Consider the following 19819-nt stretch of genomic DNA (forward strand, 5'->3'; position numbering starts at 1 on the left):
TATCACAACCTGATGTGGCATATGCTTATTTATAAGTGTTTATCAACTCTTTCTCTAGCTAGAATGCAAACACAATAACAGAAACAGAAAAGAACTCTTCTTTATTTTTATCTTCCTAGTGCTTATAACAGGATGGGCACATAGTTGGTACTCAAGTGTTAAATAAATGAACAAATAATGAAACTGAAAAGGTGGAGAAGATATAGATCCTACCAACATGGCACAAGATTATGAATACTGTGATAGAAGAACAAGCATAATAATTTCATTCTTTTGAGGGGTTGAAATAGAGTCAATTGGAGGAATTAGAGAAAATGCTTACATGGACCATTATATGGTTTCTGAACTGCTTTGTTTTCCTCGATTTCCCTCTCTCACAAGCCAATATTTGTGCTGCAGCTATCATAATAATTCTAAAATATATCTGATCATTCAGCTTCAAATCCTTCCATGGCTCCCAGAATGTGCCCAGCTGTTAGAAGTTACTAGTCATGTGAATGACCCTCATTTATCACCTAGGCTGGAATGTAAAGCCTGATGCAAAGTATAGGTGTTCCCTGGATGCATTTCACTTACTTAAACAGGCTGCCTTTGCAAGAACTATTCTGGCTCAGAGATTCTTACCTTTATACTCTCTTTTTGGGAGCTATTTCTGACCCTGTTGGCTTTTGTATAGTATTTAGATGGGCATATTTAGTTCTGCGTTCACCTTTCTCCTATATCTCAGTTAATTTCATCAAGATGTGCACGGCAGCTTTGATTTTGCTACTTTCAGAAAAATCTCTCATATTTTTGTTACTTTCATACTTTTAGTGTGGGGGTAGGCAGGAATAGACATTAGGAACTATATTTCTGGATTTCTTCTTAAGTGGGGATAGGGTTGATTCCTATTTATTTAAATAAATGTAATTAACTACTATGTTATCTTCAGCCAAGATTCTTGCTAAGTGACAAGCATATCTTCAGTTTTATGTTTTTCTGGGCCATGAACTTTTTCCCTCTGCACATTTTTACCTTATCATTTTGGTTGACCTTCCCTATAACCTTCAAAATTCAATTTGGTTGTCACTTGTTCTGTGAAATTTGCTGTGTCTCCTTCCTCTACATCACTCCCCAGACTGCCATTTGCACATTTGCACATAATTCAACTGTCTCGTTGAACAAACTCTGGAGTCATTGTTTACATGTGTTTCACTCAGGAGACCGTAATCTCCTTGTGTACAGTATAGTACTTAGCATATTTTAGGCACTCAACACATGTTTGCTGGATTGAATGTTTTGGAATTAATTAAGTTGTATAGAATCCAATTAGCTGGAGTGATATTTGAACAGAACAGTGTACAATGAACAGAATTTCAGAAATGCAGATGGAGACTAAATGGATGTCAGAAAGTAACATTTGGGTGGGTGGGGTGGGAATGGCAGCATTTGATAATTCAGAAGATACTGACCCTAGGAAGTTGAGCTTGAGTGACTGACAAAACAAATATAATGTTAATAGAACTAAAAATGTCAGAAAGAAGAGTTAGCTAGAGAGGTAAATAATGAATTCTGATTTGATTGGTTCTCTTTGAAAAGCAAGCTTAGCAATTAACTTTTGGAACAAAGTCACATTTTAAATTTCATGCTAGTTAAAATAGCATCTGCTTAATTCATTTATCTTAAAAATGCAATGGTTAAGGCAAAGATTAAGAAATAAATGAAAGACTTAAAAACCAGGCAAATAAAATGTGAAAATACATAAACTTCTGTAAAAGTGACATTTGTTTCCATCTGCTCTCTATTGGGAAGCTGTTAAGAACTGCTAAGCCAATGCTCAGAGTATGTGCATATGCATGTGTGTGTACTTATTTAAGGCAGTAACAGAGCAGTATAATGCTTTGCAGTATGCTTTTGCTTTTTAAAAAATTTCCTTTATGCTTATTTAATGCATATGTTTTTATTCTTTGAATCATCAAAACTTTTTTATAGTAGTTAAGACCATGCCAGACTTCAGACAACACAAACATGAGGAAAAGGCCTTAAAGCATGCTGTGATATTTGCTAACAGGTAATTTTTCCTTTTCTGCCTTGTCTCTGTACTCAGTAATGCAATGGAACAAACAAGCATTACATGGCTGTAATTGTCTTTCTGTGCAAAGTTACGACTAGGGAGGGGAGGATTTGTGGCTAAAAATTTAATGGTAATCTCTATCCACACACACACTGAAATGTAAAAAGCACCTCTGTGCAGAAGTTGAATTGGGCAGGAAAGAAAAGAGGAAAGAAAAGAAAGAAGGAAGCAGAAGAAAACTTCTTGAGGAACGTAGGAAAAATCAGGTTTCTGATGATTTGTTCCTATTTACTTTGTAAGCTATCTTCTACTTTTCTTTGTGTGAATCTGAATTTTAATCTTTTGAGGATATTCAGATAACCAGCAGAACAAGCAACTCAGAGTTATCCCATCGGAGAAGCAAGAGCTCCATGTTTATATCCTAAGCCCCATCCATCACTGGTTGAGGAATGCCTTCTTACCCTTGAGTAGGATAGCCACTTTTATTAGCCATTTATTAGCCACTCCTTTTAAGACATAAACTTCCAGGGGGAGGAAATATAAAAATCCAACTTAAACTTTGTGAATTCCCCAGTTTTCTGGCTGATAGATGAACTAAGCAAGGAAGTGACATGAAGGAATGTAAGATAATAATAATAATAAAAAACACTCTCCAATGTTAACATTAAGATTCAATAAGGTATAAGACACAAGATTATTAATATACTTGCATTAAACATATCTTCTGGTGTATAAACCAGGTTCTGAAAATGTGCCTTTATCCTCTCAGATAACTGTTTGGGAAGAGCCCAGAAATAACCCTTTTTAGCTGGCCATTTCATCATTGTATAAAAGAATGGACTATGCTAGAGAAGATGGTCCAGGAGTGGGAAGGGATGTGAAGGAAGGCTGTGGGAAAAGGAGTGGAAGGAGTAGGGTTAGAGAGGAAAGAGTGAGGAGGAGAGGCAAAGCAGGGGAGGAAGAGAAGACAGAGGAATGCAGGGAAGAGACAGGAGGTGTAGGAAGGGTGCTATGCTGAGAGAGAGGAGAAGAAAAGACAAAAGACCAATGGGAAGAAGTGGAAAAGGCTAGGGCTAGGAGAAGGGTGGCTGACTGGAGTAGGAAAGATCAAGGGAAGGAATAAAAGTCCAGCCTTGCAAACTTCATGGAGAACAGCACTGTAGGAAAACACAACAAACATAGAAACTCTAAGAATGATCTTGATCTGTCTGAGACAATTCAAGGTCAGTGTGGTAGCACACTACAGAGTGAGAGGATTTAACATGGGGTCAGTAGGGGCCATATCAGGCAGGACTTTAGCCCCTAAATAGTAGAAAGTATGTATTAAGTCTTAAGTGTTTAAATGGCAGTTTCTTTCATTCATTTCTTTTTCAAAATACTGGCATTTAACCTGCCCAGGTAATTCTAATATAAATGGGTTTGTGAACCACAGTCCTAAAATGTTTAAAGAAGTAAATAATTTTCAACCTGAAGCTAACAACTTAGGCTCAATATGACTTCAGGATTCAGCTAGCCACACTCCCATTAGACACACACACCACATTTTTTTTTCTATATCTCCTTATTTAGCTTGGTATTTAAATGCTTTTCATTCAACAAATAGAAGTAACAAGCACAGCATAAACAGCATAGAGTTTAAAATCCAACTCTAACATCACTAGCTCTCTGTCCCATGAGTTATCTAAACTTTTATCTCCAATATTATAACCTGAAAAGCTGAAGTATGAACGTCATAGGATAGGTATGAAGCAAACTGAAGTTATAAAATTTTGAAGATAACACGAGGACATTTTCTTATCACAAGATGAACATATTAGCTACTCTGGTAGTTATGTTAAAATAAGTTAAATGTAATTATCTGGTTATGGTGATTTTAGTGTCAATGGATTTTAGTAAAAGTATTATTAAACATGTTTATTAACTCTTGCCCCAGTTGGAAAAGAATGATCAGTGAAGAAGTAAACATTGAGAGAAACAAAATAAGCAAAATATGCTTGTTTTATAAGCTCAGTTCTATTATTTTAAGATTGCTTGTAAAAAAGAAGTTGTGTGGAATTACTACCTTTCATTAGAAGCTTTACAATTTGCTTTGAGAAATGAAGAGAAAAAGGAGTCCTTTCAGGATTAAAAAAAAATTATTTTAAAAATGTAGATATTTGGAATTCAATATAGTTCCTCTTGAGTCCTATTTTCTTTTATCTTCTTAGGGACAAAGAAAAGGTACACACTGAGCTATTTAGTTTTACTTTGCTTGATTTATGACATCTTTTGTGGTTCTGTATTTAACATGGAGGACTTCTTGAAACATATTCCCATGAAAATCATTAAGACGGTGCTGTATATTTCCAATGAAATGGGAAAGGCTGTTAATTGGTCGATGTTGATAGTTTATTTACATAAATCATGACCCCATTAACTAAATATTCTCTTCCTAAATAGCAGCAATTCTAGACCTGAATTATCTAAATAATTGACTCAATTTTTCATTTTAGCTTGCCATTATACACACAACCTTTGACTTAAAGATGAATATGAGCTTTTGTAAATTTAGCTGACATTACCAAATTACTTATTTTCTTAGTGATTTTTATCTAATTGGAGTCTTAATCTGAAATAACTTATTTTCCTTAACCCCACAGCAAGTCACTGCTGACTTTATGCTTTAAATTCCAAAATATACACTAGATATCAGTGAGATGTTGGCTGACTTACTAGAACTCAGTTGGAAAATGGAACAAACTTTTTTTTTCAAAAATAAAATAAAGTAGAAGAGGATCACGCTTTTTTGAATGGACAGGAGTCAGAGCAGATTTAAAGAGCTCGTTTGCAATGGCATTTGTGACTGTGGCATTTGGTTTATTACATTAACACCATTTGTTCTTTATTAAAAAGTATAAGAGCAAACAAATAAAGACAATTATGCTTTTTGTTGACTTATTTCCCAGAAAGATAAGCCATTTGATCTTCAAATGAGTCAGCCTGTTTTCAGTTGATTTCTTAAGTTTTTGCCTTAAATGATTTTTTTTTAAACTCCAGTTGGATTAGGAGGGGATTGTTCTTTCCTGCTGTTTTATGGTTAGCATTCCCACTGACACAGACAGCAGTAATTAGTCAGAACAACAATACTTATACTATGATGTGAACTTTCCCAGCTGACAAAAAAAGATTTGGAATTTTTACTTATCTGGAGCTGGAGTTTGCATTCCTGATTTTCTTCTCACCAATATTCCCTTGTGGTTAGAGTCCTAGAAAATAACGTCATATTTGATTAATTGCATCATTATTGCGTTTGTGGTATGTGAAACAAATTTTATTTATATTTGCAAATTTAACTGAACGTATCTGGGGCTATTTAAGTTCATCTCTGGTGGTTTGCGGATCACCTGCCAGTAGCAGAAATTCCTGGAATGGTAGAAATAAGCAGATTTCTATCTTATCAGCCCCAATCTGTAAATTATGGGGTCCGGCTGAGAAATTTTTATTCATAAAGGTAATAAGTGATTAATGATTAGTGAAAGGTAGTAGGCAATTCTTTTGTCCTCTTCTGTACACACACATACACATATACATGTATATAAAACTTTTCTTAATATAAGAAATGTGTATATGCAGTTTTTTATGTAATAAAATATATATTATGTATACATACACATATATTTATAACTTGTAGTTGAAGTATTATTTTGCATTCAAATTAATATATATTACATAGGAATTTCAATAATTCTTGCCATTTTCAGTAGTTTTATATTGACCAAAAGATATGAAAGGATTTTTCATACCCACTATCATTGATGTTCAAAACCATTAATTGGGGCACCTGGGTGGCTAAGCACCTGACTTCAGCTCAGGTCATGATCTCACAGTCTGTGAGTTCGAGCCCATGTCAGGCTCTGTGCTGACAGCTCAAAACCTGGAGCCTGCTTCAGATCCTGTGTCTCCCTCTCTGCCCCTCCGCTGCTCATGCTCTGACTCTCTCTCTCTCTCTCAAAATAAATAAATAAATAAATAAATAAATAAATAAATAAAAACAAAAATAAAAAAATAAACATTAAAAAAAAAAAAAAAACAACCATTAATTGATGGGTTAGTTGGACTCCATTAGTTTCCTAGGGCCGCTATAACAAAGTACCAAAAACTTGGTGGATTAAATAACAGAAGTTTGTTATTTGATAGTCTTGAAAGATAAACATCTAAAATCACAGTGCTGTGGTCTGATACTTTAGTTCCCACAAAACTCACCACCCTATGTAATGCTATTATTTCCTTTGGGAAGTAACTAGGATTAGATAAGGTCCTGAGGGTGGTACCTTCATAAATCGGACTAGTTCCTTTACAAATACCTGAGAGAGCTTGCTTCCTCTGTCTGTTCTCCATGTGAGGATACAAGGTGAACGTAGCAGTCTTCAACCCAGAAGAGAGTTCTTACCACAAATCACCATGGTAGTGTTCAGAAATGACCTGATTTCAGATTCCAGCTTTCAGACCTGTATGAAATAAATTTCTGGTGTTGAGAATTTAGTGAAACTACTCCACAGTGTTGCTGCCTCAGCACCCATTTTGTGTGGCCAGTGGCCTGCTGGGGCCTTGGACTGACACTAGCTCCTCCCTGGAGTGCGTGCCTTAGATAATAGCCCAACCCACTGATAAGCTGCTGATTATCTTCTCCAGTGCACCTGGTGATAAACAGTTTCCCCTGTCTCCCAACTCCTTCCCCTTCCCTACATGCCCCTTAGACAAGACCCTTATGGAGCTTACGAAAACCCTGCTTTTCTTCATTTATAGTGACCGATTTAGACTTAACCCAGGAACCCCAAACCACTCCACTGGTGGATCCTAATAAAGACATATGCTCCACCTGTGCCTTGCCTTGCCCTTTCCTATGGCCTTTTGAGGTAGGCTGTGAACATCCTCTAGGATCTGTGACTAATAAGTTCTCTCCTTCTGTTTCCTCTATTGTCTTTGTTGAACCAGGACTCATCATTCCACACTCTGGAACTCGACTTAACAAATGTTAATTTAACAAAAGTTACAACAGTAAGCCACTCAGTTTCTGATATTTTGTTATAGCAGCCTGCAGTGCTTAACAACAAGGTGTGGACATAGCCATGCTTTCTCTAAAGGCTCTATGAGAGGATCTTTCCTTGTCTCTTCGAGCTTTTGGTAGTTGACTCAAATCCTGGGCATTCCTTAGCTTGTAGATTTATGACACCTATCTCTGCCTCCGCTTTCATGGCTTTCTACTGTGTTTCTATGTCCAAATTTACTCTAACCCAGTTTAACCTCATCTTAACTTGATTATACGTGCAAAGAATCTGTTTCTAAATATGGTCACACTCACAGGTACTGGGGGTTAGGACTTAAATTTGGGGGAGACAAAAGTCAACCCACAATAGCATCTATGTACTTCATATCAAATGAAATAGGGAAAGGACGATATTTGTCAATAGTTTTTCTTTCTTCTAAGATCTGTCTAGTGTTAAAGTAGATGTTTTGTTTTGTTTTTCCAAAGATAAGAAATAGATTTTTAAAAATTTCTATAATAGCTCTCCATTGACATTTTCTATGATAGAATGTTGGAACCTAAGGAAATCCAAACAAAACTACCAGACAAATAATACCATACAGTGATTTATAATTGAGTTGCAAGGATAAATCATTCATACATGGAGTAGTTAACAAAGCAAGTCTAGTATCATATTTTTACTGATACAAACGAGTGACAGAATATTGCTTTAGGAGTAGGTTGGAAACAGGCAAGTCAAGGTGTGGCACTCCAATGGGGGAATGAAGTGTAATTATAATATTTCTTATTCCTCATTTTTGCATCCTACTCCATTTTGGGGGCATTATGACACATTGTCTTTGTCACAGGTACCAACTCACTAGCAATGGAAATTATTTAATAGGCTTAATTTTCTTTCAGTAACTACTGTTCAGAACTTCCTCAAACACTTTTTCTGCCATAGATTTCAAGGTCCTTATATTCTACCGCTATAACTAACCAGGAAATACTTTGCTTTTTTATTTATCTTCTGGTTTTATCAGTAATATTACTAACTAGCCTATGTCAATCACTCTTTGCCTATCCACAATTTTCAATGAGATTGATTGAATTTCCCATAAAGCATTTAGAAATGAAAAAAAAAAAAAAACAACCCTATTTACTTAAGGATTAGTACCTCCAAAAAAAGGAAAAAAAAAAAAAAAAAGAAGAAGAAGAAACCACTGATAAACCACTCATATTCTGTATGTTCTTACACTTCAAACAGATGTGGTTGATGATAGAGGACATGTTCATCCTTTTTCTTGAGTTGTGGCTTCACTGTCATGGTTAGTGTTCATTACTTAGCTTGTTTACAGAGGAAGAGTTGAAATTGTGTTGGGTTTCTAAGCATCATTTGGACCAATGGACTGTGTGTACTGCAACACTCCATACTCAGTGGGACTCAGCACCTTACCATAATGCCTGGGCTTCTCCAACCCAAGCTGCTCTAACTGTTCCAACTCTAACAGGGCTAGCAACTTAGAGCAAAATATTGTTATTATTATTTTGTTTTGTTTTGTTTTGAGAAAGAGCAAGAGAGAGGGGAGGGGCAGAGGGAGAGGGAGTGAGAGAATCTCCACACCCAGCATGGAGACCAACATGGGGCTCCTAATGACTGTGAGATGATGACCTGAGCTGAAATCAAAAGTCAGAAGCTTAGCTGACTGAGCCATTCAGGCACCCCAAAGATTAATTTTTGTTGACTTATTTACTTTTGAGACCTTGTTAGAGGAGTAGGAGATATAAAATCATTGAATCAAATGTTTTTGTTTATTTAGAAGAAAAATTTCAAAATTTATAATAATTTTATAGGTTAACTATTTTGGCCAATGTAAACTCTTAATTCTTTATACATTTTGGTGTAGAGCTATTCACAGTATAAACCTTAAACATACCATGATTTTGTGTTTGTTTTTTAGAGATAGATGCATAATATAGTTTGCTATAAGTTGAATTGTATCCCCTCAAAATATATGATGAAAGTCCTTACCTTTTGTTTGTGTGAATATAACCTTATTTGGAAATAGAGCCTTTTCAATGTAATCAAGTTAATATGAGGTCATTTGAGTGGTCTCTAAACCAACATGACTAGTATCTTTGTAAGAAGAGGGAAATTTGGCCACAGATATATACATACATGGAGAAGAATGCCATGTGAAGACACAGACACAAGGAGAAGACAGACATGTGACATGGAGGCAGTTTGGAATAATTACATATAAGATGGGAATGCCAAAGATTGATAGCAAACCCCAGAAGCTAGAAGAGACCAGGAGGGACTCTCTCCTATGGGTTTCATAGGGAGTGTGATCCTGCCAACACCTTGATTTTGGACTTCTGGCCTCCAAAACTGCAAGATAATAAATTTGTGCTGTTTTAAGCCACCCACTTAGTGGTACATTGTCACAGCAGCCCTAGGAGATGAATACACTGTTCTGAAAAAGGAATTTCCAAAATACGGACTGTTACCTCTGATTTTCTTTTTCTTTTCTCCAGAATTAATTGATTCTAAACAGAAATTTAAGAAGGTGGTAATAGAACTGGAAAGTCTTAATATAAAACACTTAATATAAAACACTTAATATAAAACACTGAGTGTTTTTGAACAGGGGTTGACATTGATAAACTTGGAGTTTTAGACATATGGCTCAAACTGATTGAGACTTTAAAAATGGATTCATTAGGGGCACTGGGTGGCTCAGTCAGTTAGACATCTGACTTCAGCTCAGGTCATGATCTCATGGTCTGTGGTTTCGAGCCTCCTGTCAGACTCTGTGCTGATCCCTCAGAGCCTGGAGCCTGCTTCAGATTCTGTGTGTGTGTCTCTCTCTCTGCCCCTCCTCCACTCATGCTTTATCTCTCTCTGTCTTTCAAAAATAAATAAATGTTAAAAAAATGGATTCCTTAAATAAAACTAGATTCACTGTAAAAAGAATGGAAGGAAGAAGGGAGAAAAGAAGGAAGGTAAAAACAATGGGAAAAAATGAAGAATAGAAGATGTCCCAAACAAATAGTAATAATATACAAAGGAATAATGATGATGAAATTAGAAATGAGAATGACATAAAATGGATTTGAGAAACTTTTGAAAAGAATTGACAAAATGTAACCACAAAATATACATATTTACATTAATCTAGAAAATGGTAAGGCAAAGTTAATGGTAGCACTCGAAATCTGAGTGAGGAAAAGAAAGTAGTTGAGCTGACAATATATTGCAGGAGTTTGTTAAGAGAAATTTATTTGAATGAGATACAAAGGAGAACATAAAGAGTTATATTCTGATATATTTGACTTAAGATATGCTGGGTGCTCAAGTTAGATGTTGAATTCAGAAAGTAATGACACAGACCTGGAAAATAGAGGTAAGAATGGGGCAGAAGCTGGCAAGACTAGCTGTCTTGGAGTGGTCAACTATTAACAGTCATTCTGGGGGCACCTGCATGGCTCTGTCAGTTAAGCATTTGACTCTTGGTTTTGGCTCGGATCATGATCCCAGGGGTTGTAGGATCGAGCCCCACATTGGGCCTATTTAAAATTCTCTCTCTTTTTCTCTCTACCCCTTTCTGTCACTCACACTCTCTCTCACTTCCTCTCTCTAAAATAAATAATAATAATAACAACAACAACAAAACCAGTCATTCTGGCTCACCCAGTATTTTGCTCTGTCATTCTCAGACTTGGATTCTCATCCTCATTCTTTTAAGGTGGCTTCTAGAGCCCCAGTCATAACATCCAAATTCCAGTCAGAAAGGAGGATAAGAAAGAAAGAAAGAAAGAAAGAAAGAAAGAAAGAAAAGGAAAGAAACATGAGGGGCATGACAACTCCATCCATTTTTAAATCCCCCCCCCCCCCAGAAGCTTCATCTAACCACTCTTTTTCACATCACCTATGTGCAGAGAAGGAAGGGAAACCTAGATGTTGGAGGGGCAGAGGAGAAGAAGCAGATACTGGGTCAGGAACTAGCAGTCTCTGCTGCTGGGATATCCCTGCTTGTTCAGTTTATTTAATTGTTGAAATATGATCTGATTCGGATTCCTTGCCAGTGGATTAGCTCCAGCACTTTAAGTACTTTTCTTCTCAGATATTTTAAAGAAAGCCTGTAGAATCAAGCCAGTAAATCATGAAGTACAGTATTTTTTTTTGTCTAAACATTTGCTTGTTTATATGCCTTTGTGTATATTTCTACTTTCTGAAGATTGATACAAATCATTTTGTCATCTGTTTTCAGTAGTCTACATTTCTCCTGTATTCTACATGAACATAAACAATTAAAAGTTGACTTCATCCTGAAGCTGTGAATACATGGTTACTTTACCTTTGAGTATGCTATAATCCATTTATTTTTTCCCCTATTCTACTTGTCAACGCAATAAAGGCAAAAACGGTAACTTTCGCACTGTGCATCACTTGGATGTTTTGCTCAGAATATCATATGACAATATAATATCCTAAATTATATATCAATCAAAGTTAATTATTTAACTTCCCATTATGAAGAAAAAGTATTTCTTTTATACATTTTCAAATTAAAAAATATAAAAACAAAAACAAGAACAGCTTGATCGACATTCACCCTGCAAATACATTTTTAATTCTTTCTGAGTGTCAGACGTTATGTTCAGCCATAAAAATAGATTCAGTGGCAAATAAATTTAGAATCAATACTGCTCAAGTAGTTTGTGACAGGGCAAGTTATTTCGTGTTCAAAGTGTACACACATTTTTGTTCATAATTTTCTCGGTGCAACAAAGAGTATACAAATGAAGACAAGGGACACAGAGAGTATGGAGGAAAAGGTGCTGGGTTGTGTTTGCACTGGTTAGTGCCCGTCTGGACCACCCATTTAGACTGCAGCTCCATACTGGGTGGCGGTGTCTGTCGGGAGGAATTGACCCTTCTGCAGAAAGTGACTAAAAGTAAAAAATAATAATAATAATAACAGTCAATTTAGTACTTTCAGCAATATTTTCTAATGTAGAGGTCAGCAGTTTACCCTTAAACTCATAATTCTTGTTCTGTTTAAAATAATGTCTTATCTGTTATTCATCATGTTGCTTCCCGGGAGTACCTTTAACTCTCATCTAATTTACTTGATGCAGCGTAGATTCAATTGGCATGTTAGCAAAAGTTCAGAAACCATTATAATTGCATTTGGAATTTATTGAGTTGGCACAAAGAGTAAGATGAGACAAGTGCAGATTTACAGCCTTCTGTCTCAAACCCCCATATTCATTTGAAATTTAATTCAAGCGAATTGTCTTAAAAAATACATGTATAAAATTTTTCCTATGTCAGAAGCATAAAGTCCTTAATAATCCTTTCAAAATTTAAGCAATTAGCTTATCTATATAGACTGATATAAAATAAATTTGAAAATACATCATACAAATATAAAAGACTAAGGCAATACTAAGACTTTAACTTATTTTCAGTTATTAAAAAACATTAGCAGTATATTCTGTGGATGAGATGCTAAAGTTTCTAAATATAGGGAATATTGTTTTAACAGTTTTCCACTTAATGCTATATCTTGTAAGATCATAGATTCAATGTGATTATATATATATGTATATATATATATATATATATACATATATATATATACACACACACATATATATATAGCAAAATGTTCTGTTCATCAAAATATGTTGATATTCTATTCTAATTTTCATGTATTACAATTGGTTGCTTCCAACAAATTAAATTGTAGGATTAGAAGTATCCTATAGAAGCAGGAACTTTTTATGAATTATGTGTAACAAAGCCACTTATGGAATTCCTGAAGTACCAAAAGGTTATGATGATACTGAATCATATAGATCATCAGCTGGTAAACAGATGAGATAGTATCTGATAGTAAAAAAGAAAAACATGTGAAACAAAACAACAGTGTGGCATTAAGTTATAATTCAAAGAATTCTATCATTGTGACCGCTAAACCAAATTAAACACTTGTCCTGTTAATCAACTCATAGTTTTTTTGTAGACATGGCCAACATGAGATATGGGTAAATAACACATAAATAGGTTAGAAGGCTTGGTAAAGAAATATTTTTGCTTTCAGAGAGGTTTAAGGATTTATTCAACCTTAACCATATTTCATCTGTAAGGTTTTAAACTTTATATCCTGATCTTATCTGAAGGAAAATGAAAATTTATAATAATTAGAAAATTGCTCTTTCCAAGAAGCATGTGGTGAAACAGCTACATATATCCTCCTTTCAAAGACAAAGACCACAAAAAAACAATATTATAAGGTTCACTTAATTGATAGTACATTGGTTGAGTCCAGTTTTTCTTTATTCCAGGAGAGCACTGGTTATATCATCTCAAAAGATAAGCATTCTAAGAGACTTGGTGATACCCAGCTCAGTTATGTGACTTCTCTGATATCTAATTTGGAGGACTCTTTAACAGGCTTAAGTGAAATGATGTATATAAAACATGTAATAAGAGTTAGGAAAAGTTAGCTATTATTAAGATAATCATAAGACACAAGATTGATTTTTCAAAAATGATTCGATTTATAAATATTAATGAAGGTTACCTTATATTTGGGAGCATCTAATCTAATCCTATATATAATAGTAGCCTCTCTACAGTTTTTGTAATTACTATACTCAATTTTGAATTGGTATTACTTTAGTAGAAATTTAGTGAGAAATTAAATACAGTAAAAAAAAATTACTTGATGTTAAAGTTCACCTATTTTTAAAACTATCTTCATTAAACTGAGGTGAAATATGAACATCATTATCTTCCTTTTTATTGGTAAGACAAAGAAATGGATATGTTTTATATAGTTTTTGTAATTTACCTACAATTTGCAATCCGCTCATAGGTTGAAAGACCATTAAGGAGTATGTGGGTGACAAAATAGTTTGAGACACAGTGTTACAACCGTAGTGGTTTGTTTTCAAATATCTGTAAAGTAGTAGCTACTATTAAAATCATCATTACTGATGCCAAGATTGATTTGTGGAAAATGGTTTGATTTACAATTTATAAAAAATGTTAGCTTATATGATGGAGTTTCCAATCAAAGATTATATATAACAGTGCTTCTCATGCACTTTTGGTCTGTGAACAATTTGAATACAGCAAAAGATTCCTGGAATTATATATCTAGGAAAAAAGGGCTATGTTTTGATTATTTTGCATAATCCACAGACTAAAGTCTAGATTTAATAATAACATAAAAGAAGTAATTCCAACCCTACAATTGTTTCTGTTCTAATATAAACCCCAATGCTCAAGACATTACTCTGCAAATCGTACATACTATTTTATAAGATGCAGAAGATTAAGTCTTACTTGCTTGGTCAAAGTCTGTCTCAGTTCAGGGTCAGTATTATCTCCTCATATTTGTATGACCTCATACAAAGACAACTATAAATAAATTTCCTGGTCAACATCTAAAATTACAAAATCATATCCAAATAAATAGTCAAGTCATATAATTTATATGAAGATTTTCTGAGTGTGTTTTATCTGTTAAGCATGAGGAGGGCTGTTTATGTATTCAGTATTTAAAATACAGCAAGAAAAGTATAATTATCAAGGAATTATAAGCAAATATCTCTGGAGAGAGAAAATAAGTTACAGAATGGAAAAGAAAAGGGAAGCATCACATCAGTAAAAGAATTCAAAATAAAGTTGCCATAAAACAAAACTGGTAAAGTACAGGTGGGTTTTTTGCTAAGAAATCAGTTTTCAGAGAAATGCCATTTGCTTATAAACCACAGGAGACCCTTTTACATTCAAAATATTCTTTTACATTCAAAATATTCTTTTACATATTAACAGGCCATATTTCTTCATTGATTATGGCATTTGGAAATATTAATTAAATTATTATTTATAAATACAGATGCTAGGTACATATCCCAAACTCTGAAATTGCTGATGACAAGGCTCACAAGTAACTATAAATATTTAAAAATAAAAGCCAAAAATACAGCTGCTGTGTTTGGTTGCTAATGCTCAAAAGGAAATATTTATATCCATTTTGTTTTAATCTGAAGCCATTGTGCTCAGAAAGCTATACAGGAAATTGGCTGTATTTTTAAAAAAATAGATATATTATTTCATACACACTAGGCAACCTCTCTAGAATAAAGTATGTAATGCATCCTAGCACATTAAAAATTAAAAACTGGGGCGTGTGGGTGGGTCAGTTGATTAAGCATCTGACTTCAGCTCAGGTAATGATTTCATGGTTCAAGGGTTCGAGCCTGGAGTAGGGCTCTGTGCTGACAGCTCAGAGCCTGGAGCCTGCTTCAGATTCTGTGTCTCACTCTCTGCCCCTCTCCCACTCCTGCTCTGTCTCTGTTTCTCTCTCTTAAAAATAAACATTAAAAAAAAATAAATTAAATTAACATTTTTTTTCTTTTTTCTTAAAGTTTATGTATTTATTTTGAGAGAGTATGCACATGCATGCGCCCGCAACCAGAGGGGAGCAGAGTGAGAGGGAAGGAGAGAGAGAGTGACAAGCAGGCTCTGTGCTGTCAGTGCAGAGGTTGACGCGGAGCTCGTGAAATTGTGAAATCATGACCTGAGCCGAAATTAAGAGTTGGACGCTTAACCAAATGAGCTGCTCAGGTGCCCCAACATTTTTCTTTAAATGCCTTCTAAGAACTCTCTCTCTCTCTCTCTCTCTCTCTCTGTCCCTTAGGCACACACAGAGAAAGAGAAAAGATGAGAAAAGAAATGCTAATTTATTTACATTTAAAAATCACATATGGTGTCACAAACTTAGTATTTGTGACATTTAAGGCCAGATAGATAATTTTAATGTGTAAGGAGTGGTTATACTATGTGTTACAGGATGTTTAGAAGCAATCCTGGGGGCCTCAGTAGGTATCGATGATATCCTTAAGTTGTAGCAGAAATGTCTCTAGACGATGTCAAATGTCCCCTGGTGAGGGTCAAGAACAGAGAGCAAACCTGTCTTTGGTGCTCTAACACATCAATTTGGCCATTTATTTAGCCATTAATAATATAGTGATAATAATCCTGTTTACTTGGGCCTCCATGTGTGCTAATTATACACCATTTCTAATCATCATAATAACAATACATAAATGAAATTTATTTCACTTTTACGTGACTTAATTTCTTTAGAACATTTAAAGATTCACAACAAAATTGAGGGAAGCTGTAGAGATTTCTCATATACTCCTTGCCCACACACAGGCATAGCTTCCCCCATTATCAATATCCCCCACCAGACTGCTACATGTTTTACAACCAACATTAACTAGGCTGACACTTCTTTATCACCCAAAGTACATAGTGTACATTAAGTATCACTTTGGTGTTGCATATTCAATGGGTTTGAGAATTTATAATGACATGTATCCATTATTACAGTATCATGCATAATATTTTGACTGTCTTAAAAATCCTCTGTGTTCTGCCTATTCATCCCTTTCCCCTCCTCAGCCCCTAGCAACCATACATCTTTTCATCATCTTCATAATTTTGCCTTTCCCAGAATGTTATATAGTTGGAATTATACAGTATGTAGCTTTCTTATATTGGCTTAATTCACTTAGCAATATGCATTTTAGGTTCCTCCATGTTTATTTTTGTCTTGGTAGCTCATTGCTTTTCAGCTCTGAATAATATTCCATTGTGTAAGATGTAGCACAGTTTACCTATCCATTCACTTACTAAAGGACATCTTGGTTGTTTCCAAGTTTTGGCAATTATGTATAAAGTTGCTATGAATAAAGTTGGCAATTATGAATAAAGTTGCTTAGGTTTTTGTGTGGACATAAGTTTTCAACTTCTTTGGGTAAATAACAAGGAATTGTAATTGCTGGATCATGTGGTAAGAATATTTTTAGTTTTGTAAGAATTTTGTGAGATTTTTTATTGTTTCCTGGACATTTTGTGTATTCTGATTGGATATTCAGAACCCTTTATACATGTTTTAGTTTTTCAGGCAGTCACCCTCTTTAGATTTAACACGCAGATCCTGGACTGTTTTGTTGGTTGTTCTAAAGACAGTTAAGGTTTGGATTTTTTGTAGAGATGATTTTGGTCTATTTGGGTTCTCTGGTACTGTGGAGCTCCCATTGTTCTCTGTCAGTGTTGCCTGAAGGGGCATTCTTTTGAGTTGGTATCCTCTGTAATCAGCATGTTGCAGAGAAGCATTTATACATGATATCCAGACAAGAGGTAAATGAATAATCTGGTGGTAGTGTGGTGGAACAAAATGTGTTTTAAGGGAAAAAATATGTGTTTCTGTTTGTGTTTATAAGATTAGAAATCATCATAATAAAAATATATTCTGAAGACACAATGTGGTACTAATTTTTCACGTTAGGGATGGTGATGCTTAAGGGAACCTAATTTTGTTGTTACAAAAGTGCCTACAGGAAGAAATTTAGTTGCAAGTAATATATCAACTATAAACCTGTCACACAAATTTCTTGGGATTTTAAAAGCTTGTAGTTAGTCATTAAACTACTATTACCCAGTTACATGACTTTTTATTGCTTCATCAAAAGGAAAATTGATACTAAATGGTATAAATGACTAAGCAAAGAAAGTAGAATGGTAATGAAATCTAAACACAAAACACAACAGTAAGAGTCTTTACACTTCAAAACAGGAAGACTCCTCAATCCATCTCTCTAGTCCTCCTGAATTCATATAAATGGCTCACATTATAAGTGAAGTCAAATTACAATGTCATCTGTTAATTAGCATTTGTCTTTGGGTTAATTGTACATTAAAAAAAAACAATAAAAACAAATAAAGGAAGGTCAATCTTCATAAAGTTTTAAAACACTGACTAAATCATTTTCAAATTAAATTTAAGAACTACATCAATCTAGAAAAGACCGTGTCTTAATAGCACATATCCCCTTGAAAGAATTTAATTAATATTGAACTGTATCTCAGGATGAAATTAACTGCAGTCTCTGGGATCTTGAAACATAAAAGAAAAAGCAGGAAATCCTTTGTCTAACATTTTATTAGGGGGAAAGAAATAAAACAAGAATTTTTCAATATAATTGTATTGGAAAAAAATAGTGTTGTTTAGAAATGGTTTGACAAAGTGTCCTATAGAACCTCTTCAGGAAGTTATATTTTATTTGCAAATCTTTGGTTAGATAAAATAACAGTTTTTAGAGGAAGTAATTATTTCTTATTCTCAACTCATTTGGATAAATTCAGTGTGATAAAAATGACAATTCAGGAAACTCTCCTTGGATCCTCATTTAAAGGCTGCAATAAATGAGGAGAATATTCTAGCAGGTAAACATGGGGCTCTTAAGATCTGTGGTGAAGTAACTTTGTGGCCTCATCATTAGAGGGTACAAGTCACACTCATGTGCAGTGATTAAACACCCCCAATGTTTCCCATGAAGGGTAGAAGCACTTGTCTATATCATACAATATATACTGTTTTGTGACTGACTTTGTTTACTTAATGTGATATTTGAGAGGCATCTATGTTACTAGATATATCAGTAGCTCATATTTTTGTGGCTTTATAGTATTGCATTATATGAATATATTCCAATTTGAGTAGTGCTCTATTTCTGGTTCTAAAAATAAAATTGCTATGAATGGTTTCATATGTGTATTTTGGTGGACATATGCCCTTGATTCTCATGTATTACATGTAACTAGGAGTAGAATTTTTAGAAAATAGAATAGGTATGTGTTCATTTTAGTGGGTTTTGATTGTTACAACTTCTGATAAACTCGTTTTTATCATTATTATAGTCCCTTTTTACCATTGAAAATACTCTTTGATTTAAGGTATTTTTTTCCCTCATGTTAACACAGCCACCTCAATGTCTATTTTGACTAGTATGTGCATGGTGTATTTTCCCATCATTTTACTTTTGATGTCTAGATGATTTATAAAGAATATTTCTTATAAACAGCATAAAGTTGAGAACTTTTAAAATCACTGATATATTAGGGTTTAAATAATCACCTTGATATTATTTTTGTAAATGTTTCGTCCAGGTTGTTTTTTTTTTCCTTATTCTTCTTTATCTGATTACTATTGCCTGGAGAGTACTTTTTTATTATTCCACTTTACATGCACAAAAATGTGTACCTAAAAACACATTTTTGTGTGTGTTGTGACTCTTAGTAGTCTGCCTTGAATTAATAGGGTTGCATATCCAAGACAATGCAAGAATTTTTTTTAACAGCTAATTTATCCTATTCTTGCCTTTTTTTTCCAATTGTTGCCATGTACTTTACTTTTATTTCTGGTAAAAATCCAAAATGCATTGTATGTTTGTAACTTTAAACAATCAGTAGTCTTTCATAATTACCTTTGTATTTACTTTTTCTGGAACTGTTTGTTTCTTCTTACTCTCTCTTCCATTTTGGATCATTTCCCTTAAGGCTGAATGATTTTCTTTAATATTTCCTATAATATAGATGTGCTGGCCATTTTTTTCACTAAGCTTTTTTTTTTATTTTCCCAATGTCTGAAACACTTGCATTTAACTTCATTTTGGAAGATTATCAGTCCTGAGTATAAAAATCTAGATTGGCATTTTGATTTTTTCCACACATTAAGAGTACATTTCAATATTTTCTGATATATATATATATATATATATATACACACACACACACATATATACATATATATCAGTACTCCCTTTTCTTTTGGGACCTGGCCATTTTTGCTTTAAAAAAAAAAAAAAATCAGCTGAGGAATTAACAA

The sequence above is a fragment of the Panthera uncia genome, chromosome B1 (assembly GCF_023721935.1).
Source record: "Panthera uncia isolate 11264 chromosome B1, Puncia_PCG_1.0, whole genome shotgun sequence".
NCBI classification, from domain to species: Eukaryota; Metazoa; Chordata; class Mammalia; order Carnivora; family Felidae; genus Panthera; species Panthera uncia.